Source organism: Furipterus horrens, unplaced genomic scaffold, assembly GCF_987537825.1.
Source record: "Furipterus horrens unplaced genomic scaffold, mFurHor1.1.pri manual_scaffold_7, whole genome shotgun sequence".
Classification (NCBI taxonomy): Eukaryota; Metazoa; Chordata; class Mammalia; order Chiroptera; family Furipteridae; genus Furipterus; species Furipterus horrens.
The window spans coordinates 121567212-121593963 of NW_028327177.1; the positions used below are offsets into that span (position 1 = coordinate 121567212).

The 26752-nt window shown below is 37.1% G+C and overlaps 1 non-coding gene and 1 pseudogene across 1 annotated transcript; both read right to left on the reverse strand.

The window, feature by feature from the left end:
• Positions 1-2575: 2575 nt before the first annotated feature.
• On the reverse strand, positions 2576-2679 carry LOC150005170 (U6 spliceosomal RNA). The gene has a single exon (XR_016512497.1). It is a non-coding gene; the product is annotated as a U6 spliceosomal RNA (small nuclear RNA).
• Positions 2680-19952: 17273 nt separating this feature from the next.
• Positions 19953-20759, reverse strand: LOC150005171 (basigin pseudogene; annotated as a pseudogene).
• Positions 20760-26752: the final 5993 nt, after the last annotated feature.

Genomic DNA, 26752 nt, shown 5'->3' on the forward strand with positions numbered 1-26752 from the left:
TCTACATTTTAATAAAATCCCTAAATGATTCTTATGCCCTGTATATTTTGAAAGGCACTGTTCTAAGTTCTCTAAACACTGTAAAAAAAACTGCATATACAACCCAACTAGTGATGGTGACCCTGCTGATTCTTTGTTGGTTATTTCTTTTTTCCCAGGAGGTCCTAATTGTATGGTAACTCAATATAAAAACAGCAAATGACAATTAGCATTAGTTAAGCACTCACATTGTGTTGGGTCCACAATAAATAATAATTTTATTTCATAGTTATTATTTCTTAATAACAGACAAGTGTTGTAGTCTACAAGAGAGAGCATGCCCCTGGGAACTGGACAGATTTAGGTTTGAATCTTGATTTTTTTTTTTTTTTTCCCTGCTAAGAACATAACCTTGAGCATGCTTTGTAATCTCTAATTATTAGGGTTGCTCCTTTGGAAATTAGGCAGAATTTGGTGAGAAGTAAAAGAACAAAGCATCCCTAAAATGACTTAGCACATGCTAAGTGGTCAGTTTTCTCATACCTGAAATCCTATAAAATACACACACCTACACCATTTACCCTGCCCTCCTTGCCATGCTGATTTGTTATCATTATTTTTGTTCTTTTAATACTATACCTTAAATATAAATATTTTTGTTTTTATTCTGGTGCATTCTTTTTTACATGTTCTCAGTGGTGTAATATTTTTCTCATTCAATCAAGGAACATTTGACCATTCTGTCGCGATTCATGCTTTTTCTTCAACATGTCGCTTACTCTATTACAACTCTTCTTCATTTTATATTCTCTCAAACTGTTTTGAACCTATAATGGCTGGCAAAATTTGTGCAGATGGTAGCAGTAGAGCTGACCCACATGAAAAAGGGGACCATCTAATGCTGGTTATTAACATGTTAGTTTTGCATGAATCAGCTCATAAGGAGGTTGTTGAGGAAACAGAGGGTAAAGATCATCTGGCACACAGGGATAGATGGGCATCCTTTGACATTGTGAGGCATCATAAACCTCTTTGCACTCTGGGAAGCTGCTCAACAATTACATGAATGGTCCTGGAAGAAACTAGTCCTGGAGGCAAGTCATGACTTTAGAGTCGTAAACATAATGAAAGGTAACTTGACAAAATAATTCTGAGAACACAGCTCTACTGTGACTGGACTATAATAATATTATACAACACTAATCCAGGAAGTGTTCCTATTTTCAAAAACACATCTTCCAAACTACACAGAATCAGATATGGATTTCTTTTCCTTTAGTCAATTCACTGATACAAAGAAATCGTAAGTAAAAAAGGTAGCAATGCAACTGTACTCATATCCTAGGATAGGAATGCCATTCAGAACTTGAGCCTGAATCCATGCATACAGAGCCATGCAAAATCATTTTTTCCTATGATGGCTATGAAATTTATATGACCACCTGCCTTTGCAGAAAACCAAGTTACTTTGTAATTGGGGGCTTTCTTTATACATCTATTGTAGAAACAATGTGTTTCAATTAAGGCAGAGACTGTAACTTATTTATATGTTCTTCTGCAGCAAGTAGCACTCTGCCTGGAACAGAAAAAGCCTTCAAAAAGTATGTTTTGAACTGAACTAAAAACAAGAAAACATGCTGTGGTAAGTGAGATTCTCTGAACCAAAGAAGAAAAATGTGATATTAAAATATATGATTTCTTTCTATCACAATTTTATATCTGATAAACATATTTTGGTTATTAATATTAGAAGATTATACTCCAACTCTGCTGAATCAGAATAAAATCGTTTACCATTACATCAAGAAATATTTTTATAAGAATATATATATATATATTCTTAATAAAGTGACGTTTCTTTTTAAATAATAGTAATCATACTTAAATAATTTGAAAGGTTAAATACGATATAAAATTATATGTATCCTCCATAGTCACACCAACAAAGACAAACACTGAGCCAAGTTCTATCATATTGTTAAATTCCACACTTAGAAATTCCAAATTCTGTTCATGGCTCAATTCCTTCTTTTTTTCATTATGACCTTGTTTTACTCATGGCATGATCCCTCTCACTGTAGATGACATATAGTATTGGGTCACCATAAATTTGAAAATTAGTGATCCTTGGGCCATGTTCAAACTACATATGAATTCTGTTTAGAATGCAAAATATTTTAAACATCAGTAATTTTTCAAAGTTTCAGTAAATTTTTATAAATTTTACCTGAAAATCTTATATATCTTTAATCTTACTAGTAATATTTGATAACATTAAGTTGCACAGATCTTCATGACAAAAATGGTTTAAGTTTTTAATTTTTTAAAAAGACTTTTTTTTTTTTAGAGAGAGGGGAGTGGAGGGAGAAAGAGAGGGAGAGAAATATCAATGTGTGGTTGCCTCTTGTGCACCCCCCAACTGGAGACCTGGCCCACAACCCAGGCATGTGGCCGGCTGGGAATCAAACCAGCGACCCTTTGATTCGCTCTGTCTACTGAGCCACACCAGCCAGGGAAAAATGGTTTAAGTTTTAACTCAACATTTCTTATGGAATGACTTAATTCATTCATTTAAAAATATTTATTTATTTTAATTTTTTTAATGGAACACTTCATGAATTTGCCTGTCATCCTTGCACAGGATCCATAATAATCTCTGTATCTTTCCAATTTTTGTATATGTGCTGCTGAAACGAGTACTAAAAATATTTATTCACTGTTTCCCATCTAAAAGTATTGTAGTAGGCTATAGGAATGCAGTATTAAAAAGCAAACATACTCTACCTTTCTGGAGCTTATATCCTAAAAAGATACATAATTCTTAATTATTTAAATAGTTCCATATAATATTTGTAATAACTGCTGTAAGAAAGGAAGAGAATAATGAAGTCACGTAATAGTGACCCAATCTTAGTTCAGGATTAGAAGTAATATTCAATTGGGCTCTGAAGGCTAAATAGAGGATATTTAAATTTAAAAGTGAAAGAAGAAACACATTGAGAAATATCATATACAAAGACCCTCGTGGGGCAAACTCTTAAGTCATAGTCATGGAACCCAGGAAAGGCCAGTGTAGTTGAAAGGGAGGAAATAATAAGTCACCTGTGGGAGAGTCAACAAGAGCAATAAACTAAAGAATCAGAAAAACAAGCACTGCAGATATTGAAATTATCAGATGCAGGATATAAAATATTTTTATATATTAAAAAATTAAAACAGAAAATTAAGAGTAATGAAGAAACAAGGGTTCCTATGTAAGAAAATAAATAGAAGGAAGCTTGTTAAAAAAAAAACCTACAGAAAGGATTAAAAACTAATGTAAATCCACTGTAACTTTTTATAATTAACATTATAGTAGAGGTATTTACCTGGACAGTAGAAAAGAAAAAGAAATACAGAAAGGAAGAAGCAAAACTGTCATTATTTTCAAATGATGTGCTTGTCAATATAGAAAGTGCAAATGAATCTGCAGACAACATATCTAAATCAATACTGGAGTTTAGCAAGTTTGCTAAATACAAAATCAATATAAAAATCAATTGCACATCTGCATATTAGAAAAAAAAACAGGAAATGAAACTTGAAAATAACATTTAAAATATAATAACAAAAATCAGAGATTGTAGTACTGAACACAACAAAAGATATTCAAAACCTTTTCAAGGTAAAATTTATGTGATATTATGAAACATTTAAAAAGTGCTGATTTGAGGTAGGCAAACCCAATGTAGTGAAAGTGTCAATTTTCCTCAAATTGTCCTACAGATTTGATGAAGCTGCAAAGCAAACTTTCACTGGTTTATTTCAAGAACACTGACAAGCTGATTTTAGATGATTTATGGAATAGCAAAGAGTTCAGAGAAGCCAAGATACTGCTGAAGAAAATGACCAGGTAAGATTTTTAATACTGATTACAATAGTGTGATATTGGCACAGAATAAATCAAAGGCACAGAAAGAACCCAGAAATAGCCCCAAACATGAAAATCTGTTTTATGTTGTGGCTGGTAATACAGATCAGTGCTTTGTTCTTCTTACTTGTATAGGATTTGGCTGATGTGCAAGACGGTGGTGGTTATTCATCTGCAAAGGAATGGTAATGGTTCTGTTATCAGTGGAAGTAAGGTTCTTGCGGTGTCTAAAGGGAAAGAATTTTCTGAGACCCTCATAGGAGGATGTGGCACTGTGGTACGGTTTATTGATGATGTACAATTAAGGGGGTTGACCTGACTTCCCAGTGTCTCACCTCTGTCCATCTTGAGCCACGAGAAAAGTCCAATCTTGTCTTCAGTAGAACCAGGATGAAGGCCACTGCATGGTTTATGCTTTACATTAAAGTCCAGCCCAGTCCGGCATCTGGCTAGCTGAGTGTGTGTTTCCAGCTGTAGTCCATTGCTGTGCTTCAGTAGTCAGGCTCCTACCTGGAGACATCGGAGAGAACAGGTGTGTGCACCACGTGAGTGTGTGTGTGTGGGGGAGAGAGAGAGGGAGAAGGAGAGAGCTACTTTGTTCCCCTGGGGTTATAACCAGGAGCTTGGGTTTGGGGCAGACCACATGCTTTCTCAAACTGACCAATCAGCTTCCCAAGTTTCCGTGGGCTTTTGATAGGGCTCATCCCCCCATTACACCGACTGGCTTCTATTTTCCAGCACCTTCCCCTGTGCCCCCACAACACTCTGATACTGAAAGAAGGAAGGGAGGAGTGTTAATCCCCTTTTGTGGAGCAATGCTGTAATCTTCTGGAGTGTGAAGCGGGAGCTTCCTGGCTAGCAAACAGGCTTAGTTCCCCAGTTTATTAAACTCAATGTCTAGTTCCTTTTGCTCCCCCTTTCTAGCTAAATACTGAAGACAGCTGTTCTCCAGAAGGTGGTATCCCAGAGAGCTGTAGTGTTGCCCTTAAAAGCAGCTTTTCAGTGGCTCTTAACAGCTCCATACCTGTCAGTTTCCTGCCTTCCAGCCCCATGCTGCAGTACTTAAGCAAATTTCTCTACCCTTCAGTGCACTAAAGTCACCTTTTTTTTCCTAATGAAGTCAAAATTTCAACCTCGGTTGAAGGTAAGGAACATCTCCCAAATGTGTTCCTTCTTTGAGTACTTAGGCTGCTTCCTTAGTTCTCTATTCTTGAATTCCTTAAAGTTCTCTTTATTTCTTAGCAGCTAATCTCCTGTTTTTATTTAATATTCTTTGCCTTTGAACTTTCCTTACTTAATTTACTGTGTGATTTCTCATTACTGGACCCTGACCGATACAAAGATCCATCTATTTTGTGATAAGTGCCCTATAATTTTTCAAGAACTACCTGACCTGTCTCCACTTCTGTATTCATTTGTATTCTAAGGCCCTCTCATCAAAGGCTAAACTAGAATTGTTTTTGAATATTTGTTTCCCTTTCCCTTTATCAGGGTTTGTCTCTCTCACATAATGACTCTGGCAGTTCTCCGATTTTTGGTATCAGGCAAATTACCTTTGAAGTGTCCCTTGGCGAGGCAGAATATTCACAATTTCCATTCAATATGTTTGCAGATCAGAAAGCTTCATGTTTTCTTTGAACAGTGAAAATAAATAGTAAAATATAAATTTTAAAAACCAATACATTATAACAAATGATATATGTGTGCCACAGAGAATAAATGACTTCAATAATCATACATGGGTGCTGCTAGAATCACAATAGTTTTCTCCAAATCAGACTTTATTCTAGGAGATAAGTAATAAGTAAGCTACTCATCATCCACTGATTTTGCCTTCATTTACCACCATGTTTCTGCTCATTGAAAATGAAAGGCCCCCTTTCTTCTTCCTAAATGATTAATAGCACATGCTATTCAAGTCTCTCTTTCTGCATAGTTCATTGCAAATGTGACAAATATTGTCAAAAACTGAACAAACCTTTTGGAGTTGACTGATTTCTCCCAATTTTTGTGATTTTACCCAGCATCTAAATGACAATGTTAAAAAAAAAAAAAAAAAAAAAAAAACTAAACTGGAAGAAGAAAACTTGCATCAGTTTTTTATGCTGATCTATATTTCTAAGGCACAAAAAATAATAATAATAATCAAAATAAGTTGTTTCCAGAATTTATTTAGTAAAATCTTTTGCTTTTGTAAGGCCTTACCAAAATACATTAAAAATAAAGTTTAAATTTGTATTTAATGATAGTAGCTCCACTTTCTGATTAAGCCAAATAGGAATAAGCTATATTTTACCCAATGTACTCCTCTTCTAAACTTTTTGTACTATTGAAGCAACAGAAGACATTTGCTGACAACTGTAAGACTTTAAATCTAATACATGTTATTTGTATACAAAGAGAATGAGATGTTGAGGGTGTTACTCAATACAGTGAATATGTCTAATTTGGAAGGTTAAACATAGTATTTAAAAATTCATAGAACATATGTTTATTGACTGATAATTATAAATATTTCATTTATATCTTACATGCATATATATTATTTGCATTTATACAAATACTGAAGCACATACAAGGTATATGTATTTTTATTGAGGATGATTAAAGTAGTAAAAAATTCACATATGTCAAACATTAGTATTGAAAGTAAATTGAAACCTTAGAATCATGGTGTTTTTGGAGTCCAATTTGTGATGAACTGTGATTTTTATTTTGTTTTGTTTCATGTTTTAATCCAAGACAGAGATGCCTCTCACTAGAGAAGAATTGATTCCATGGCAGCAGAGTATTTAGAAAAGTTTAGTTTTTCAGATTAGAATCTGGGTTGAAATCTCATGCTTGGCCTACAACTTTGAACCAATTAGTTTAGCCCTTTGGGCATCAGTTTCTCCATCTATAAAGCAGAGGATAATACACACATCAAAACTGTTGCAAATAAAACCAAAATTCTCATCACAAAATAGGAAACTTTCCTTCTCTATCGAAGACCCCACAGTGGAAAGGCTCAGGGCTAGGCCATTATGGGATATTTTGCATTTCCAGGTCCATATAGGGATGGACTACCTGAATGAGATTTTAACCATGCCCTACTCTTCATGAATAGTTGGTGGTTGATCCCCAGGTACCTATGAGCCCTAACATATTCAGAACGGGTAGTTAAATGGATGAAAACATAGGTCACTTTTGGATTTCATATATTTCCCTGAATATTATGGAAGTACAATCAACATACAGGAAAATCCACAGTCTGATGAATTTTCCCACATTGAACACACTCATGTAACCGGCACAAAGTTCAGGAAGCAAATATTGTGTGTTGCCTGGAAGGTCCCATTAGCTCCTTTCAGTCACTACCCCTTATCTTTACCCTAAGGACAATCACTATTCTGGGTTTTAATGACGGGGAGTCATTCTGAGAATATATTCAGTTTTTTAAGTCATTTTTTAGTTGTGTAATCAAAATCCTTATTCAACAAATATTTATTCAGTTGCTTTTAATGGCCCAGGAACTATACTGTCTCTACGGCAGTGAGTGAAATAAAACTTGGTCTCTGCCTTCATGGAGTTTATGATGTAGTAAGGGTTAAGAAATGAAGAAATAAAAATATCTAATCTACTAATATGTACTTGGTGAGCCAAAAGCTCTCTTAGAAATTTATTTTCTAAGAGAAGGATACAGTTCTCTGAACCAGTAGTTGATCATGTTTCACACAAAATAGTTTATATTAACGCATCATATCTCTAAATTTTATTCAGGATCACATACTAAATTTAAAAACCTTCATGGACAAATAAGAAAGGATTTTAATAAAATCATAAACATAATGAGGAAAGGGAAATGTAAGACTAGATCATGTTTCTCTAGCTCTTGACATCTAGTTATGTTCCACTGGTACTCCATGAGAAGTTGATAATATTCTCTAAAAAATATTTCAAGGTCATAAAGATTTAGAAATTAATGCTCAATGAAGGTGTTTTATTTTTTAGTAAATGATTAGATTTCTCATGGGCTTTAACATGTTAATGTCATTTCTAATTATAAGGATATGGTATTGTAATATGTATAACTTTCTGAACATACTAAATCACAGAAAAACTTCTCTCCATGAAACATCTTACTAAACAATTTGCTAAGAGCAAGTTAATGTGGCATAATTGTTAAGAAAGGGTTTTAGTGTCTGACAGCTCTGTATTCCAATATCTCACATGAGGTAAGAATTTAACACCTCTGTGCTATAATTACCTTATTTGTCAAATGGAATTAATTTTGTATACCACATAGAATCTTCATCAAAGTGAAATAACATATATGTTATGCTTTGTACACTTCTTGTCACAGAAGAAACACATTTATGTGCCTGTGTGCACAAATGAACAGATAGACAATAGATAGTTATGAAGATAGAATCTCCATTATGTGCAAAGAAACCTAGTTTAACCCAAAAAATCAAAGAATCTGCTTGCATGATAGAACTTGAGAAGCACAAAACCAAATTGTAGATTCCCTCCTTATTTCATTTAGTCATTATTTAAACCTCTCCACTCCTTTGGGACTCTTATCTCCACCCCAAGATGTATCCTCTGGGATCCAAAGAGCTGCCAAATATGCTCTGATTTTTCTATTTGTAATGTGCTCATTATCAATAAAGTATTTACTGATGACTTCTGAAAGAATGGACCTAACTCAAGGATGTGTTTAAGTTAAAAGAAAAACTCATGAAGATATAAAGAATCTTAAAGATCCAACATAATGAAGCTCTAATGAGGAAATAATAGAATGCCATTCTGAGGAGTGAGAGATCTTTTTATCTTCCTAATACACCTACTGGCTAGGATTATAAACACAGGTTTCTGCATATGTGTAATTCTTGTTTACTTAAACAAAAAAATCCATCCTAGAGAGAGGGGAAGACCAGGAGAGAAACATCAATGTGAGGAACAAACGATTGGCTGCCCCTTGCATGACCCCTGACTGGGGACCAAACCCACAACCCAGGCATGTGTCCTGGCTGGGAATCGAACCCATGACCTTTCAGTTTGCAGTATGACATCCAACAGACTAAGCCACACTGGTCAGGCCCTGTTTAGTTTTTTAAGTTAAGCCAAGTTAGTCCAAGGATCCAAATCAAAGCAAAATCCCACTCTGTTCCCAACACCCACTTTTTGCTAGCAGACAAATTAGATTCCTGTACCACCTTTGCTCTTATCCCCCCACCCACAATTCAAATGCCAGAGCTCTCAATAGAGTGAATGCATCCAGTTTCAGGATGGCATCTCTGACAGGTGGGTACCACCTATTGAAACATTAACTTTCTTTTATCTTTCTTTCTTTTGAACTGATTATTTATTTAAAATGTCACACCCTCATAATAAAATATCTAGTTTTTATAAGAAACAATGTTTACTACAAAATGATGAAGTATCCTTAAATAGGCTCAAATTATATCAATTTTATAGGCTTTCTGAATTTTAAATTGCATGATATGATACAATACAATGTACAGATATTTCCACGTGTTTGAGTTTTTTTTTCCCTAGTCTAATATTCCTCTATTATGATTGCATGATAACACCACATGTTAAAATGCTACTTGTCGGAAACTGAAGAGAATCGCAAGGAACGCTGTGGGAATGGGCAAAATTTCTGAACATGAATAATAATGCTTACTATTTATAAAGCACCTTTCGTCTCAAAAACTTAAGTTGTTTTAATGGTATTATTCTACTGTATAGATCTCTCTCCTTGTAGTAAGTAGGGGGGAAAGCTACCTATTCATTTGTTGAATTAGACTGTAGAAAGGAGATCACTTTAGTGCCCTGAAATTCAAAGGTGAATTACACACATATTAGAATTCAGGCATCTAAACTGACCTTCACCCTTTTGCTAGGTTGAATGGGTCCTATTTCATGCTTTAACTCTATTACAGCATCTAAAGATGGCATGTTAACCCAGCAGCATGTTATTATTTCAATGACATGCAAAATTTTATACCAGCAAAATACAATTTTGCTTTCCAGTAAAATTCTTTTCTTGAGCCTTCAGATAAGGGAGACAATAAAACACTGATATAAAAATATCATGTATTTCTGTTTTTGAAAAGCCAAATATGACAAGTAAAGAAAGGGAAGACTCTTTGGATGGTAAAAAGTAGATGAGTGCTATTTTCTATTTTAGAGGAAACCATATGGAATTACTCTTGTGAAGTGGAATTTCAGGAAGGTTGAAAATGAAAGACTATTCAGAGTTTCTAATTCTACTACATTGTCATATACTTAATATAGATATTACTAGTGAGATGCTGGTGTATGTTTAACAACAGTTTGTGATCAGTGATTAGAGATTCAGAACAAGGATCCTAGTGGAGTTAAACATGTACAAATGCAAGAATAAATATCAGTCCTTTGATGACATCCACTTTCAACACTGACTTCTCAGTCTTCTCCTGTTCTGTTCTTTTTGTACTCTTGAAAACATTCCAAGGCTCATGGCCTATCAAGTGCAATAAAAAACTAGGTAAATCAACATGGCATCAGGTGCCTTGCATGGTCTACTTATGGGAAAGAATCAAGAGACAAAAAGTTTCAATCTTCTCTTTCAAGCTATAAAGCTTCTGATGTTTTAAGAACAAAGGCAAGTAGAGGGAATTCTGGTTCTTAAACAAAATGTTGCTAACTTAAAAAGAAACCCACTTGAGACTCAGTTTGCTTATAACTTATAACTTAAACCTTTCCCTTGCTTTCAAATTGTATTTGCTTGTATCTGTTTGGTCTCTCTTTTATAATGGCTGCCTGGCCATTGGTAAAGAGCCCTTCTATTGTTCCTTCAAATCTTTGATGCTGCAGACTTTTCTCCTCACCTTTCCTTCATCTGCTCTTCCCTATTTCTTTTCTTTACCTCTTGCTCATCCTTCATAAGACTTAGCTTGAATATGATTATCTCAGTGAAATTTTCCTTCCCTGAACATGTAGGTAAAGAGTGGTGGGTATGCAAAGACACTTGCATAACTTTCTTGATAATACTTATATGTATAATAATTATTTGTTTCATGGTCTATCCTTCTACATAGGGGTCCTGTTGAGGACCAGGTCACATATACTTGTTATTCCAAAGTCTAGCCCTGGTATATAGTAAGTGATTAATGCATAGTTCATGAATGGATGCAAGTTCTTGTCTTAACCCCCCATTCCTTTTCCATTTGCATCTTCCCCTTCTTCTTCTGTTCCCATGTCACTAGAGTTTATGATAGAATTAAAATAAACTGGCATTACAAGGCCTATTCTATTACAATCCATTGACCCTGAAATCTCTTTCTTGCTCCACTTTTTTCTTAGTGCCCTGAATGGAAGTGTGTAAGGGAGAGGAAGATGGGAAAGCAAAAAGGACATCAAGGAAGCATTGACAAGACAATATGACAATTCTGAGAGCTTTGTACTTATTGGAGAAGTAGACAGCATACCTTAATTCATCCTCACAAAACCCCTAAGAGATAAGGAGAATAAAAATTATCATCCCAATTTAGAGACTGCTAAAGAAGGAGGATACTGAAATATGGAGTGCTGGCACAATGTCACATCATCTATTCATTCCTTCCCCATGTTTACATTCCCCTTCTGGCAGTTTCATCTGATTTAAAGGGTAGGGGACCATTTCTTCCTTATTTACTCTCTCAGTGACAGTCTCCAGGTCCCCTTCTTGTTTCTTTACCTCTTTGCTGTTCACTCTCTTAGCCAGCTTAGGTAAAAATCAAGTCCAATGGCAACTCAGCCAGAATAAATGAATAACCTGCTAAGTAATGTCACAGAGCTTCTTCTGTAAAGAAATTCAAGACTGCCTTGACATCTATCTATCAAGCCTGGTTAGTGCTAATAAAATCAGGCCTCCCACCGGACAGGTAGATGGCCTGGCTGACCCTGTATCTCAAATAATTCATGGTAATTTGTGGTGCCACATTAGAAGTCTTCAGAAGGAGAGATCTAAATAACTTCCTCCAAGTGATAGATGCTGTCAGGAAACAGGCCTTATATCCTTGTATTTCTCTGTGCCCCTCTAACCAAGTACCTAGAACAGCTCATTTTGGGAGATTATGTCTAGTAGTTTCAAAATGGCAAAATGAGTCATATAGAGGGAAGTTAGAAAAAATCAGGGATGCCTTGAATTCCACATCTGCCTTTGACTCTGCATGTGGAAGCACCTATATTTTTTCCATAAACAGAGCCTAGGGCAAAACATACAAACTTCAAGGTACCTTTGTTCTTGCTGGGGTGATTGGGCAAAAGTAAGAAAATCTGTAGGTAAGGATTTCTGATTCTGAGAAGGTGGAATTGACACATTCTTTTCCTATTCCTCCCACCAAAAGTCTTGGAATATATAGATGTGTATGCATGTGTGTGTAAAATTGACAAAGTTGTAAAAGTGATATAATGATGGAATTATAAAAGAATGGAGGCCTTGTCAAAAAATGAACACCCATAGGCCAAAATAAAATAAATAAATAAATCTCATCTAAGTCTCACACTTTAAACAAAAATTTAACCAAAACAAATTAAATGTAAAACTGAAAAGTACCTATGGAATAATGGAGGGTATTATAAATATTTTAACTGCATTTTTAGTCTTGGGTCACATAGGGATTTGCTCAACCAAAAGTAATAACTAAATAAAGAAAATTTAATTCAGATAAACATACAACAAATACAAGACAGAATAATCAGGTTAAGATACACTATGTTTTACATCATTGATTTAAAATTATTATTTATTTAAAATTTAGAAATTAGTGATTGAACAATTTAAAAGTCTCTTTTGGATTTGCCATACAATAGTTTAATTGACAGTGTGGTCTCTGTTCAGGCACAGAAATTTAGTGAACAGTATTTCTTATTATTTGTAATAAATGTCAGTGATGAGTAAATTAAAAATAAAACAAAAGTACATTTTTGTAAGTCTGAGGCAGCAGGCTTTAGTTAGACCTTCAGTGAGCATGTGAATGTATTACCTCTGAGATGTGGAAATTTGTTTCATTATTGTTAGGAAATATATGCTCTGAAAAAGGGAGTGACGGAGATACATCCTTAAAAATACCTCATGCATGTTCCCATGACATTTTATTCACTTACCAGAAATGGGTTCTTTTTCTTCACTTTAAAATCATGCATATTTTTAAAGGAGGACATTGGAAAAAAGAGAAAATATTTGAAAACTTATCCTTACTTTTTACCTTAGAGATGTCCAGTAGAAATATATGATCCAGAAAAATAAACTACATATGCAATTTTAAATTTCTAGTAGCTATATTAAAAATTTTACAAATATTAAATTAATATTAATCATATATTTTATTTAATATAATATATTCAAGTTATTGTTATTTCAACATATACTCAACAGACACATTAGTGAGAGACATTCCAAGACCCCTACATGATAGCTAGTACCAAGCCTGATGTGCCCCTTTGCTGGAGTAGCCTCATTCAAGCCATTAGCCAAATGTGCTGAAACCTCACATCTTGCTAAAGAGCTTTGGCTTTAAATACTAATAAATTACTGTCAGTTAGTTACCTAACAAACTGAATAATACAGTTAGTACTGATAAGACATAATCCAAGGAGGCTTTAAGGATTCTTTTTGTATATAAATGGTTATTTTCTCCTTTGCTAATCCTTACCTTATCCTATTTGTATTTCTTCTATTGTATTGACTATCTTAACAGTTTAATGAAGTGACTTTGGTTTTCTGTGGCCTGGTGTATTGTGCCTGAATATCTTCAGGTCATTAATCAAAGATGCCAAATTGGGTTATTTTTTCTTACTATTCCTTGCCAAGTTTGTGTATGTGGAGTCACAATGAAAGGTTAAATACTACTCCTTGGCAAGAATGTAATGAATGAGATAGAATAGACCATGAACAAGTGAAAATATTGGAGTTTTCACAGAAGTAAAAGTTCTCTTGATATTAACCACAATATAATTGCACCAGATAGCTCAATAAAGTGTAAAGGTTTTGGCCTCTAATTCACTCATATATACAATGAGTATATATTGAATATATAACATGGCATTCCCCTGGCTGGTTTGGCTCAGTGGATTGAGCGTCGGCCTGCGAGCTAAGTGTCGCTGGTTCGATCTTCCAGTCAGGGCACATCAGAGAAGGAAAACTCTGACTCCAAAAAACCTCCGCTGCCTTGCGGCATACCTCATCAGGGGAAAGGCTAAGGGAGTAAACCCCAACAGAAAATCTGGAGCCGGAGTCCCTAAGGCGGTTTGATGTTGTAATCAACACTGGCAACTCCTGCGGCGCACCTGAAGCCAAGCTGTATTGACTCCGTCTTTCCCTTGGACCCTTCAGCTGCGAAGAGAGGGGGGGTCTGCTGCATGGGCAACAGCAGACCCTCCATATCACCCTGCCCAGGCTCTGTAGCTTCAGCTTCACTGGAGAGGACACTCCAGCGTCATCGCAAGATGTCGATTCAACACGGGAGGAGACAGATACCGTGTCACTCCCGAGTCGGACTGCACAGCCATTCTCGGCAGTGCAGATAGACTCTTAAGAAGCTACACCATCGTCTCTCGAGATGGACGGATGCCGACGACGACGATAACATGGCACTTACACATTATATTAGGTGCTGGGATGTAACAGTGAACAACATAGACAAATTCCCTGCTCTTAGGTAATACATATTCTACTGGGAATGAGGAACATTAAGCAAAATGGCTAATAAATATACAGCCTGTTAAAGAGGGTTATAAATGATAAATGCCAAGTATAAAATAGGGTAAAGGAAAAGTAATTGTAAGAAATAAAGACTAAAATTTAATATTTCTAACATGTAAAAGCATACGTATCAAAACTCATTTATTAACTAGAAGGCAATACTAAGAGAAAACAGAGAGTTTTACCTTGGTGGAGTTTACATTCTAATATCTGACAGCAGAAAATTAAATTGACATAATAAGTACATTATAAATTATGTAGTATGTTAGAAGATGATAAGTGTTGAGGGAGAGAGATAAGAGAAAGGGGGATGAGAAATTCTGGGAGTAGAGATAAAGCTGGGTTGCAAATTAAAATGTGGTGATCGAGGTAGACTTCATTGAAAAAGTGAAAGTAAGCAAATAGTTGAGGGAAGAGAGAAAGAAACCATGTAGATATTTGGGAGAAACATTCCAGGGAGAATGAATAGCCAGTGTGAAGAACCCATGAGTGGAGTTTGATCGTTTGTTCACAGAACAAAAATGAGGCCAGGGTGTTTGGGATGGAGTGAGAATCAAGAACAGAAGAAGCTAAAGTATGAGAGATACTGGGGCCAGGTTCTGTATGGCCGGGTGGGACACTGTTGTGTTTACTCTAAGGGACATTGAAAGTATTGCAAAGGTTTTTAGAGAAATATAAAATTTGACTTATTTTCTGTGTTTGCTATGTTCAGAATAGACTTTAGGGGAGCACATGCAGAAAAGGAAGAGAGCTCCACCAGTTAATATGTTAACCCAAACAAGAAATGATGGTGCCTTAGAGGAGGGTAGTAGCTATGGAGGTGGGAGGCAGTGGTTGGATTCTGTGTCTATAGATGCAATATGTCAAGAGATAACTAAAATAAAGGTAAAGTTAATAACATCCCCCCAAAAGAAGAACAAGTGTAATATGGTGTTCTAGTTAGCCCTTTGTTCTGTTTGTCATTTGCATAGGCAAAATGATTGCATTTTCTGGACCTTTGGGGACCTCCAACATATGATTCCATTGTCCTGGAGTCCCTACTGAAAAGTAATTCAACAATTTATTTCTCAAGTGAATGATAATTCATTACTTCTTATTTTAGTTACAAACCTTGCCTGCTTTCATGTTTTCAAGGAGAACTCAAAAGAATTCAAGAGCATATCATTTATTTTTTGATAAATGTGATCTATTATTATATTACTACTTACAGTACTACCTACCTTGTCATCAGCATTTTCACTTTCCATGGTCTGTCAACCACAATCCAAAAATAGTTAATGGAAAATTCCAGAAATAAATAATTCATAGGTTATAAAACACCTGCCGTTTGGAATACTGGGTCTGTTCAGAAGGTATTCAGCCATGTAATATGAAAAATAGAGATTTTTATTGAGGAAGAAACTAGATACAAGAAACATTGTACATAGGACAATGACACCTCAGTCCCCTTCAAAGTAGGCACCTTAGAACTTCACACAGTTTTCCTAGTTGCCATCAGCTGCCCTGTTGTATTTTCCTGATTCTCATTGATGGTCTGAAATCTCTTCCCTTTCAAAGGTGATTTTACTTCTGGGAAAAGCCAGAAGTCACAGAGTGCCAAATCTGTGCTGTAGTGGGACTGAGCCACCTGGGTGATTTAACGTTTCACTAGAAAACTTTGCACGAGACGCAAGGCATGAGCTGCAGTACTGTTGCAATGAAGCTGCCAATCATCAGTTGCCCATAGCTGTGGCCATCTTAATTATCCAAATAGATTCCATAGAGGAATATTCAAGCTTAACACAAAAGTTGGTGCAGATTCATTGCTCTACTCACTCAGTGATTTGGAATATGATGGCCACACAGTACACAAGCTCACTCAAGGGCATCTACAACCCCCAATGACTAGTACAGTAAAGTCATCATTGTTCATGCATGTGCGTTCCAGTCCCACTCTTCTTGGCTGCCAGGTTACATTGATGGGACATGCAAATTGTTCTCATTGTTTTAACAATGGACAGATCTCGTATACATGCTCATAGGATACTGTATTTCTTATAATTCTTTGAGCCATTTTGGATAAATAACAGCAGATCTGAGTAAGTAAACCTGAATCCAATATGTGGATTCTTTTCGGGGAGTTTTCTTCAAGCTGGTTGTTTTTGCCTTTTCTGTTTCTATTTCAAGCTGTAAAACTCCCTCCTCTACATTACAAACTGACTGGGAGCATATGACTAGATGTCAGCAACCACCCACTGTGTGTTGGATAATTAGCCAGAAAATTAAGAGGATGTAGGTTGTTGAAAACTTCAGGAAGTTTTCAAAATTAAATACGTACAATGCTTAATTTGTTACTAAGTATGTCACTTTTAAAACCCTCTCCAAAAATAAATGTCCTTAAGTCAACTATATGCTACCCAAGAAATTTCCATTTTCTCTACAGTGACATCCTGCAAGCAGAAACTGGATTTGAACTCAAAGAATAAAGTAAAACAAATTACCTGATAAATATAAGTAAACATTTTCAAAATATTCAAAAAAATTGAAAATCATTGACTGAAAAACAAATTTTTGCTTGGACGTTTAGAACATTACTTTTTGCTCAATTCACATATTGTGTGGATTCAAAGTCAAAGTAACCCTGAGTATTAGATGAGGAATTTGGTGTTTTGTGGCTCCAGAAATTCAATATGGTAAATCAAAATGACCAGAGTGAAAATGAAATAAAAATATGGCAATGCCAGTGTTTTTTAAAATTTATTTGCTATCACATGATAGCATCCATTGCATACTTGAAATATATGTATTCTAAATGTGTTTAATACGTTTGAGTACAATACAAGAATGAGAACATCATTAGCTATTTCCATCTCTCACCCATAACTTACTGTGGCACGTGGTTTGGAGACAATATAACAGTAGAGAAGTAAGTCATACAAAATAGAAATCTGAAAAGTGTAAACTAAATAACCACCCAATAAAATTGTAGACACTACAGATAGGAAAAATGACTACTAGTGTATCAATTAACAGACCAGATGAACAGAATCTACTTTGGCTGTGATTCCTTATCACTTGTTTGCTTTTGCCTAAGTTAATCATTATGTCATTAGAGCTCTTCACTAAAAGAATATGTGATAAATTTTTCTAAAAAGTTTAATCAGACATCCTGAATTTCATAGCAGGAGCCTACACTCAGTACATAAAATCTTAATTTTACAGTATACACTAATTTTTGGTTTAAATATATATATAAACTCCTATTGCGTTTTTGGTTGTTTTTATAGAAAATTATATTCAGAAATGTGTAAGCTAGAGATATTTCCAAAATGTTTTTCTTTTTTTGACTTAAGCGCATCCCAAGAAACATTAATAAGCACCATATATACTTATATATATTTAACCCCAGTGCATCGTTTCTCACTTTAGAGAACAGTTAAAAACATCAATTTCTCTACCTAAATTTACCATTGATTTCCTCTTTAATTCTCTATTTATCAGAACTATTAAAAAGCTTTTTTATGATAAATGTGATCATCATGATAATACTCATTATCAGTAGTTGTGTTTTATATTCTACAAATTAAAAAATATTCTGTAAATTATAGAATAATGTACCCTGGATTTCTTTCACAAAGACTTCCATGAAGAATGTAGAGGAAGAGCTTCCTGTGTTACAGCTTTAAGTAATCTACTTAAATCCTGGAACATACTATATCTTTGTTTTAGATAGGAAGTTTTAACCACAGTAAAATCACAATTAATTATTCAGTGGCTGCTTATCCATTTTATGGATTATCCAAGTCCTTTACTTCTCCTGTCATAATTCAAGGCTCATTAATTCCTCTTTCTTTCAATAGATGAGGAAAGAATGAGGAGCTATGGCACAAAGTAGCCTTGGATGCATTTTGATGTGCAACTAAATTAAAACTCTTAGCCAAGAAGAACTTCGAAATGATCCAGGAACAAGGACAGTCATACAGTTGAAGCATTTTAAGCAGCTATTTATATGGGGTAAATTAAAGGAAACCTGCCCACATATTGTTTTAGTGACCCAATGTATTTTCTATTGTCTTGACAAATCACCACAAGCATAGGGACTTAAAACAACAAAAATGTGTATATTATAATTCCATAGGTCAGAAGTCAAACATAGGTTGCACTGAGCTAAAAGCAAGGTGTCAGAATGTCTGCATGCCTTCTGGAGTTGTAGAGGAGAATTCATTTTCTTGACCTTTTTAGTTACTAGATACTACCCACATCCCTAGGCTGTCGATCACCTTCTCTTTTCAAAGCCAGCAACGTAGCATCTCTCCGAACTTTCTTCCATCTTTGCATCTCACTTTGACCACAACTGGGAGGAGATCTCCACTTTTAAAGACTCATGTATTAAATTGGCCCACCCTAATAACTTAGAAGAATATCATCTCAAGGTCTATACCCTAAATCGAATGTGCAAAGTCCCTTTCGCCATGTGATGAAGGATAGTCACAGATTCCCAGCAATTACAGCATGTGTATCTTTGAGGAATCTTCAGTCTGCCTACCACACTCAGTGAATTCTAAGTTTTCATATTGCTCTAATTTTTCTAGGTATAATAATAAATAAAACTACCTTAATACCTAAGTAACCCAAGAGTAATTAACTCCCATTTACTGACTGCTTATTATTATTATTTTTCTTGGTGGGTCAGCCTTTATTGATAGGGGGTTCCCATGTAAGTCAGGACACAGTGGAGGGTTTCTACAGTCACCAAGGGCACAGATGGGAAAGGGGCTGTTACAGGAACTCCAGCTCCAAGATTGCCACCCAGACCACAGCTCCCTCTCCACCCAGCATGGGGACCACAGGAGCACTGATGGCCATCCCATGTCACACAGACCTGTGGTGATGCCACAGTACTTACTGGTTTCAGGCAGGCAGAATGCCAGGCATTCAACCTTTGACCCTCTGAAAAGGGCAGGGAAGTGACAGAACCAGGAGGTGAGACGCAGCAAGTCTCAGGAAAAGGTCAGTCTGCCCTCCACAGCCCCCCAGCATGACAGACTAGAAAGTTAAATGGTTGGGGGATGCAGGGAGGGGATGGGCAGGGGGCTGAAGAGGCCTCCCACAGAACCTCGCAACTCCCCTAGAGAGTACTCTTAAAAAGAAAAATCAAACACCCTAAGGAATGGAATTCTACATAGAGATAACCCTAGGTCGGTGGTTTTTAAAAATAAGAGACAAAGTGATTTGAATCCACAGTGTGGTCTACTTTGCAGGGTAGGTTTCCTTGAAGAGGACAGAACTTGGAATGGTGCGAACACCTGGAACATTGGGCTCCTCTGGACAGCAGCTCAGGCCTGTGCAGCCTCCTTACTGCCTTACTCAGTCAGCGGTCCTCTGGTGGATGTTTTTGCCTTTGTCACTCACATGGTGCCCACTGCCCTGCGGTGAAGCAGAGCCTGTGTGCTCACCGTCCGGAACCTCACTCAGCTTCTGACAATTCTCACAGATGAAGATGATGGTGACCAGCAGTAATACCTCAGCCACGATGCCCAGGAAGGGCCAGAGGGCAGCGAGGTGGCTGCGCACGTGCAGCGTGATGATGGCCTGGCCAGTGCCCTCTGCATTGGTGCCACTGCAGACATACTTGCCAGGGTCAGCCTCCAGGTCTAAGCTCTGGATGTGCAGCTCTGTCTTGGTCTCTGAGGACACCACAAACTTGTTCTGGGAGCTATTGGTGAGGACCTGGTCCCCAACTTCACTTGTCTTATACCACACCCAGTCAGTAACTGGTGGGAAGGACTCAGACGTGCAGCCCAGCACAATCATGTCCCCATCAATGGCGTGCTCTGACTTCTTCACAGCCTTGACCTTAGGGGGCCCCTTCACGTCCACGCTGGTCCTGCCTATAGGTTCCGGGAGGAAGATGCAGAAGTACTGCCCCGTACGCTCGTCTGAGTCCACCAAATACTCAGTCGTCAGATCCGGCAGCGAGTCCTCCTTCAGCACTCTGTTCCCCTTCACCCAGCGGTGGCCTAGGATCTCAGTATCACTGCCATTCAAGGCGCAGGTGAGGTGTGTTTTGGAACCATCGTTAACTATGGAAGTTGAGATCACGCTCTCCGCCCTGGAGCCAGTCTCAGCGCCCAGGAGAGTGAGCCCTAGAACCACGACTATCCCCATTGCCATGTCCCCGCCGTCTCTGCCGGACCAACGGCCACAACCCTGTAAGAACCTGGAAAGCAGGATGGGCGCGTGCGCACCTGTGCGCACAGGGTGGGGCAAGCCTAACCCGATGGCCACCGTCCTGACTGCTTGTTATTTTTTAGATACAAATAGTATCACATGATTCTCACAACAGCTCCATGAAGTAAGCTTTATTTTCATTACCATTTTACCGATGAGGAGATACAGGATAATGGCTTGGGTCAACTCACGCAGCTTTGACCAAACAGGCAAAGCCAACGTTCCTTTCCAGATTCCCCTGTCTCCAGTTTCCAACTTGATTCCTTGTTACTTTTATAAGTAACTTATTCTCAGATAGTTACGCCTGGTCTCAAACAGCTTTACCAAATGAAGGCCATGAAGAAATGAAAATGTGAGGTTTAAAGCAGTGGTTCTCAAACTTTAGTGTGTATCGGAACCCTTGATAAAATGCAGAGTGCCAGGCCCCCATCCCCAGAGTTTCTGATTCAGTATGCCTGGGGTGGGCCTGACAATATGCATGTCTTGAAGTACCCGGGTGAGGCAGATATTGCTGGACCATATTTTGAGAACCACTGGCCTAGAGAATAGAAAGCCTGAGTTGGGGTGAGGTTTTGCTCCAAATATTTTTGGCAAAAAGTGAACTTGAAAGAAAGGATTGAAGGAAAGGGGGGAGCAAAAGGAGGGGGGAAAGAAAGAAGTACAGAAAAATTGTTGAGAACAGACATCACTTATTTTTAGCTTTTCCTGCATCTGACCCTGTAATTGGATTTAATTATCAACACCGTCTCCATTCCCATGTCAGTAGATCATTGGAAGACTGGTATCGTAGGTCTTTTTGAACAATTACTTTGAAAAACATTCTGAAACACTTAGGGTATAAATAGAGAAAGCTGTTTTTATTGCCATCATTTTATTAATTTAGTCTGTGCATAAAATACACGCTATTTGAACATCAGGAGGATTTTGCTAATTTTTTTCTCCCAAAGAACATCATTTTGGAATGAGGTCTTGATGTGCTGTTTCTCACGTTTCTCTTTGAAGTTCACTGGCAAGGCACATGCTTACAGGCGGGCTCCACTGGGTATCTGGTTGGCACTAGAGCAACCCAGAGAGACAGAAGGACCTGCTCTTCATCATCTTTTCCGAAAGGATTTCCTCTCTCTGGAGCTTGGCGGAAGTCATGTCTTCATTATTTTCTAACAATAGCATTCTTTTGGAAAGTTTATTTACTGAGGCTTCTGAAATGCCTTCTCCGACACCAGAAATGGCCATCATCTGACCGTAAGATCATCGTAAGAACTTGGGAAACATTTGGAGTGAAATGTATGGTATCCCTTAGAATTGAGGCAAAAGTGGAAAGAGATGAAACAGATGTAAGAGCTATAGCTTATGTGCTGCATTTCTAGATGTCAGCAATGTTGAAATATGTAGCTTAAAGCAAATGTAGATCAGCAAAGGCCTGAAATAACACTCCATTTCCTGGGATGATTCATTTGAAGAAGCTGTTTATTGCATACATAGTTTCAAGATCATGTGCCTATTTTCTTCTATGATTGTTCATACATATTTTACTGGCCCTAAAAGTAGCCTGACATTTCCTCAAAACAAAACAAAACAAAAAAGGCAGGTGGAGGAGAGTTCATCTCCAAAGCACACAATGTCAAGTTTCAAACATGCTAAGATGATTGTAATAACGATTTATGTTTTTAATGTAAGGTCATCAAAGGTGATGATATTTGGTCCTGGTTTGTTGATTTGAGTCAGATATTAAGGGGAACACAACTCTCCAAGACAAAGCTTCATGGGAAAGGATGGCTGTTTTAAGAAGATCTTTCAGCCACATGGGGAGTTAAGCACAGCATCCATGGCTCAACCACTAGAAGTTTCCCATTCCGGTTCTCTGGCAGAAATATGCCTAAATTCTCTATCTGGGATGGTATGTGTGGGATATACCCAAGGTTCAACTTTATTTCTGTGGCTTTAGGTAAAAATTTGAGCAACTCCTTGATTTGAAGGCAATGCCAATCAGAGAAATAGTAGCCAGAAATCATTCCATAGGAAGCAGGTGTTTCCTAGGCTGGTGTTAAAAGGACTGTACATTTCCAAACTGTGTTTCAAGCCCTCACTGAGGAATCAAATCACCTCTTCTTGATAACATTCAGACAGGCTCTTCATTTGCTCGGTTAGTTCTTTATTTCCTTTTTTGCCAGTCATATTATTCCTCCCATCCAGGAATAGTTCCAGCTAGCTACTTAGGATATTTTTATTGGAAGGCTCTAAAACAAAGATATCCTATCCTCTGGCCCGCCCGTGCTTTGAGGTCATTTCTCTTCCTCTTCATATTCCCAGAGTTGATCATTGCAAACAAGAGCACAGTCCAATGGCTCCCTGCTGCCCTTTAGCTTTGTGATCAAGCAGTGGGTATAAGCACATAGATTTTACACCTCATCTGCAAGCTTCCCTCTGGATCCATGGCACTTTAAAACTCCACTCTGAACAGTGGCCATACATATGATGGGAAAGGCACAGACATAAGAATTACCTAGGTAAAAATATAATAAAACTCACTTTTAGTAAGTATGGTCTCCAGAGAGAAATTCATAGAATTCTAAACAAAAGAATTCCATCACTGCAGTGCTTCACCGAAGTAAAAAAAAAAGCATATTCTGTATAAGATTTGCTAAAAGTTCCTGAGATTGGCAGAGTGAATTATTATTAATATCATTACTTTGTGTTATTCTAATTCAAATCATTTAGCATAATCTGAGTAATCAGATTACAATTAATGTTTGCATAAAATTTTGGAGTTTTAAAACATTTTTGCGTGCACTATCAAACATATTCTTCAAAATAACCCTAATAAATAATAATCCTAGTTAAGCATTATTTTACTTCACTTTTAAAATGAGGATCTGAGGTACAGAGTGCTGTGGCTTGCCTAGGTTGAGACAATTGATAACACTTGCTCCAAATCCAATGTTTTTTTCACTATATCACCATTTCCAAATTCTTCCCCCAGAGCTTGCAAGCACCTGGGCAGTTTTGTTAAAAAAAATAAAATAAAAAAATAAATAAATAAATAAATAAATAAATAAATAAATAAATAAACAATGCCCAGGCCCCAATCCAGAAAAATTAAATCAGAATATCTGGGAGTAGCTTCCAAGAATCAGTACTTTCTAGAACTCCCTGGGAGATAGATGTGCAGCCAAGGGTGGGACCCACAGCACTAATCTGAATGGCTTCCTGTATCATAGCTAATATTGGGGCATAGATTATTTAATCAACTCAGCATCTTGTGTTGTTAGTCAGACTAAAAGAAAACAGCTGGCATGCCATTTTCCATCTCCCAGTCTCCTTCAGCAGGTGTTTTTTTAGGGTTTGTCATTAGCAATGAAGGTATATTGAAAACATGGGGATATTTAATATTAATAACGAAGCCTTTGAAACAGCAGGAAGAGTGTATAAAGCGAACAAAGAGAAGGTCCTAACTAGTGGACTCTATTGAGTATTCAAGGTTCACTATTGCCATTGACATATGTATCATCCTTTCTTCTCATTGAAACAATAATTGGCATTAGCCTTGACATGTACTCAAGAGAAAGGTGGAAGCACAGTTCCTGACCACATTTATATCAAATACTTTTTTTCCTCTAGGTCAGTGACTACTGAAATGTTAACTTCCATTCAAAATGGCCCTGACCTTTATTTTAGCATTCATTCTAAATGCTCCTACAATTCCTAGTGAAACAGAATGTTTCTCAAACACCAAGTCTATGCAGTTACTCTGACCTCACTCTTTTTAATCAGCCTTCTTTCTCTGAGACTGAGTCTAGAGGCTTACCTCCTCAAATACAAGGTGAAATTGTCTGATATTGACCTGACACTAGATTAGAAAAGGGAGGAGAGAGGAAACTCACTAAATTCCATGATCCCTTCTTTAGCTAATGGAGAGCTATATGTGGTAGGTAGAGTAGCAAAGTTTTAGGTAAAGGTAACCCGGTAGAAAGAGAAAGTTTGAGGAAGCCCCCTTTTGGTTGCTAAGAATGGAGAAAGGAGGTTAAAAATGATAACAGAAGGCCTTAGGTTAAATTTCAATATCCCTACTTCAGAGCTTTGATAGACTGTGATAAACTGAAGAGAAGCTCAAGTGCTTCTGCCTAGTTGGGGCTTTTGAAGGGGAACCCTGTGTATTTATTTACCTACTCATTCAACAATATTTATTGAATGCCTACTGTGTGCTGATTACTGTTCTTTCTTAATTTTTGATTTATTTACTGCTTTTCTATTACGGTTGTCCTACTTTTCCCCCCATCGCTCTCCCTGCACCCAGCCCACCCCTTCTTCCACAGTCAATCCCCACCTCGTTGTACATGTCCATGGGTTATTTATACTAGTTCCTTTACTAAACCCTTCCCCTACTTACCCCCCTTCTCTCTCTCTCCCCTCCCCCCTGGTAACTGCTGGTCTGTTCTTTGTTTACATGCCTCTGGTTCAAGTTTGCTTGTTTGTTTGTGTTGTTCATTAGTTTCCTGTATTAGGTGATATCGTATGGTATTTGTATTTTGTTGTCTGGCTTATTTCGCTAAGCATAATACTCTCTAGTTCCATCCATGTTATCTGTTCTAAGTGATGAAGACAGAGCAGCAAACAAAACCAACAGAAACCCCTACAGCATGGAGGCCCCCAGAGCTTGGTGACGCAGGTCTGACTTGCACTCTTCAACCTCGCTCAGTTCCCATGCAAGACTGATGACTGAGAAAGGAGCATTGTTCAATCACTGCCTTAAATCTGAAAGAAAGAGGCATCTATTGAATTACTCAAGGCTGAGTTATTCAGAGAATCTAAACTATCAAGCTAGTCTGAGATTTATGAACTGATAGAAAAATGGGGGTTCCCTTGTCCCAGAGGCAGTATTCTAGAACATATCATATTATTTCTAAGAAAACAAAGAAGCAAACAAAGCTATATTTCTCAACACATGTGTTAGTAATTTTGCAACTTGCTCCATTAGGGAATAAGGGGACATAGTAAGAGAGCAGAATACCTGGTCATAGGAAATCCCTGGGATAGAGTGTTTTCATTGCTCATTGACAACCCTCGGAAACCTAGGAGGCCTCAGAGAGTCAAGAGCATCAAGAAATGAATGACATGGAGAAAGAATATACTACTTTTGTTTATTTGTGCTAACACATTTCCTAAAACCCTTTATGATGAGAACCAGATTGTGTCCCTGGTTACAAAGATCAGCTTCCTAGGAAAAAGAGCAGGATACATAAGCTGTTGTGGTCATTGAAAATAGGAAACGCCCTGCTTGAAGGAATTTGTGTGATAGCAACAGATTTTTAAAAACTTCCATGATTATGTGGAAGCCTACTACAAAAAGTGAAAATCAAATAGCTTAGGTCTTCTGCTTAAGCATCATGAGCCACATCTCAGTTTTCCTCCTTCAAAGACATCCATTTAGTGTTTGACATTGACTCTATTTCATTTGTCTGCAGGGTCTCCAAATACACCATTAACAATTCTGTAATCAAGGGATTACAGTGCCTCATCTAAAGATCCAAGAGATTTGGTAGAATATAACTACTTCTTCTAAGAAGATTCCAGCATGGCAAGAATTCCTTTTTAGACTTTCCTTTTGCCTATTTCATGTCAGTTATATATCTACAGTGCTGGGCATGTTTCTAAAGTATAACTATATGCAATGAGATACTCAGTGGCATCCAACCTGGATACTTAATTTTCTAACTTAACATATTCAGGAAAGAGCCTGAAGTGTGAGGCAATGGGTAGAATTAATGCAATTCAAGGGTAATGATGATGAAAGTAAGCAATTCTCCTCCAGGGAAAGATCATCTTTCTCCCCCCTGGTTCATTAATTGGTTAAAGACCTTGGATCAGCATAAAATGCTAAAGAGCTGGTAATTAGCATGTAAATAAACACTGGCTCCCAGGCCCAGAGTTTAAAAGAA